At 38.9% G+C, this 3,315-nt stretch overlaps 1 pseudogene; it reads left to right on the top strand.

The window, feature by feature from the left end:
• LOC110561338 (selenoprotein K-like) overlaps positions 1–3,315 on the top strand; it is a 61,702-nt pseudogene that overhangs the window by 25,261 nt on the left and 33,126 nt on the right.

Here is a 3,315-nt window from a genome sequence, read left to right as displayed (position 1 = left end):
GCCCCACTACATTTTATCCTTTATGAACAAATACTGCAGTAAAGTTCTTGAAACTGTGTTCATTTCCTGCATTCTACTTCTAAGCAGAACTGAATAATAGCATTTATATAAAAAGTTTTTAAAATTGGGACAATATCATAGTCACAACAGATTGCTTTTAGTGTAAACATACACAAATGTGTAAGATGGAGAAATCCCAGAAACAGATTTTCATGTAGGTATTTCATTGATTTACAAAAAATCAACATGCTAATTTTATAGGAAAAAATATTTTAAATAATTTCTTCTGAAATCATAAGTATCCACAAAAATGCATGCAAAAGAGTTAATTTCCAAAAATACTCAATAAAATACTTGCAAAGAAAATCCAAGAGCACACAAAAGATATCATCCACCATGACCAAGTAGGCTTCATCCCAGGCATGCAAGAGTGGTTCAATATAAACAAACTGAAGAAGAAAAACCACATGGTTATCTCTTTAGATGTCGAAAAAGCATTTGACAAAATCCAACACCCATTCATGTTTAAAGTCTTGGAGCGATCAGGGATACAAGGCACATACTTAAACATAGTAAAGGCAATATACAGCAAGCCTATAGCCAACATCAAACTCAATGTAGAGAAACTTAATTCAATCTCACTGAAATCAGGGACAAGGCAAGGCTACCCACTCTTCCCATATCTTTTCAACATAGTACTTGAAGTCCTAGCTAGAGCAATAAGACAAGTTAGGGAGATCAAGGGGATACAAATCAGAAAAGAAGAAGTCAAAGTTCCACTGTTAGAAGATGATATGATAGTATACCTGAGTGACCCCAAATATTCAACCAGAGAACTCCTTCAACTGATAAACACCTTCAGCAAAGTGGCTGGATACAAAATTAACTAAAACACAACAACAAAAAAACAGAAACCCTCCTATATACACAAAACAAAAGGGCCAAAAAAGAAATCAAGGATACAACACTCTTCACAATAGCCACTAAAAACATAAAGTACCTTGGGGAGACTTCAACCGAGCAGGTGAAAGACCTGTGAAAAAACTTTGAAGTCTCTGAAGAAAGAAATCAAATAAGACATCAGAAGATGGAAAGATCTTCCATGCTCATGGATCAGTAGGATTAACATAGTGAAAATGGCCATCCTGCCAAAAGCAATCTACAGATTCAATGCAATTCCCATAAAAATACGAACAGAAATCTTTACAAACCTTGAAAGAAAAATTCTCAACTTCATTTGGAAAAACAACAAAACCCAGAATTTCCAAAATGATCCTGTACAACAACAGATCATTTGGAGGTATCTCCATCCCTGATGTTAAGTTGTCCTACAGAGCAATAGTAATAAAAACTGCATGGTATTGGCATAGAAACAGAAAGGAGGATCAATGGAACCAAATAGAAGACCCAAAAATAAACCCACACACCTACAAATACTTGATTTTTGACAAAGAAGCCAAAACCATTCAGTGGAAAAAAGACAGCATCTTCAACGAATGGTGCTGGTCCAACTGGAAGTTTACATGCAGAAAAATGAAAATAAATCCATATTTATCACCCTGCACAAAACTAAAGTTCAAGTGGATCAAAGACCTCAACATAAAACCAGACACACTAAACCGCTTAGAAGAAAAAGTGTGGAAGAGCCTTGAACTCATTGACACAGGGGACAACTTCCTGAACAGAACACCACAGCACAGGCTCTAAGAGCAACAATCAATAAATGGGACCTCATGAAACTGAAAACCTTCAGTAAATCAAAGGACACTGTTGTCAGAACAAAACAACAGCCTACAGACTGGGAAAGGATCTTCACCAACCCTACATCTGACAGAGGGCCAATATCTGGAATATATAAAGAACTAAAGAAGTTAAAAGTCAATAACTTAAGTAATCCAATTAAAAAATGGGGTATGGAGCTAAACAGAGAATTCTCTGTAGAAGAATATAGAATGGCAGAGAAACAGTTAAAGAGATGCTCAACATCCTTAGCCATCAGAGAGATGCAAATCTAAACAACCCTGAGATTTCACCTCACACCCATCAGAATGGCTAATATCAAAAACTCAAGTGACAATACATGCTGGAGAGGATGTGGAGAAAGGGGAACCCTCCTCCACTGCTGGTAGGAATGTAAACTTGTACAACCACTTTGGAAATCAATCTGGTGCTTTCTCAGACAATTAGGAACAGCACTTCCTCAAGAGCCAGCTATACCACTCCTAGGCATATATCCAAAAGATGCTCAAGTATACAACAAGGACATTTGCTCAACCATGTTCATAGCAGCTTTATTCATAATAGCCAGAACCTGGAAACAACCCAGATGTCCGTCAACGGAGGAATGGATACAGAATTGTGGTACTTTTACACAATGGAATATTACTCAGCAATTGAAAACAAGGTAATCATGAAATTTGCAGGCAAATGATGGGATCTAGAAAAGATCATCCTGAGTGAGGTATCCCAGGAGCAGAAAGACACACAAGGTAAATACTCACTTATAAGTGGGTACTAGACCTATAAGATAGGATTAACATACCAAAATCTGTACACCTAGAGAAGACAAAGAAGAAAGAGGACCAGGGGTAAGATGATCAATCCTCACCTAGGAAGACAAAGGGGATGGAAATTGGAAGTAGAAGAAAACAAGAAACAGGGCAGGAGCCTATCACAGAGGCTCTCTGAAAGACTCTACCTAGCAGTGTATCAAAGTAGATGCTGCAACTCATAACCAAACCTTGGGCAGAGTGCAGGGAATCATATCAAAGAAGGGGGAGTTAGTATGACCTAGAGGGGACAGGAGCCCCAAAAGGACCAAACATATCAGGGTACAGGTGTCTTCTATGAAACTGTTTCTCCAACCAAGGTACCATGCATGGATATAATCTAAAACCCTTGCTCGGATGTAGCCCATGTTAGCTCAGTACCCAACTGGGTTTCCTAGTAAGGGGGACAAGGATTATTTCTGAGGACTGGCTCATTGAGCTTCCCCTCCCCGCAAAGGGAGGAGCAGCTTTGCTAGGCCACAGAGGAGGACAATGCAGCCAGTCCTGAAGAAACCTGCTAAGCTAGGGTCAGATGGAAGGGGAGGAGGACCTCCCCTATCAGTGGACTTGGAAGGGGGCAGGAAGGAAATGAGGGAGGAGGGTGGGATTGGGAGAGAAAGAGGGAGGGGTCTATGGCTGGGATATAAGTGAATGACCTGTGATTAAAATTAAAAAAAAAAAAAGAATTGATTCCCCTAAAATTCAAATCAAAATTGTACACAAAAACTTAAATCATAACTCTTTAGAAAATATGTTTGCCCAACCT

This window comes from Meriones unguiculatus, chromosome 1 (genome assembly GCF_030254825.1).
Source record: "Meriones unguiculatus strain TT.TT164.6M chromosome 1, Bangor_MerUng_6.1, whole genome shotgun sequence".
NCBI lineage: Eukaryota > Metazoa > Chordata > Mammalia > Rodentia > Muridae > Meriones > Meriones unguiculatus.
The sequence above is the reverse complement of the archived record's forward strand: the minus strand, read 5'-3'. Positions and strand labels throughout refer to the sequence as shown.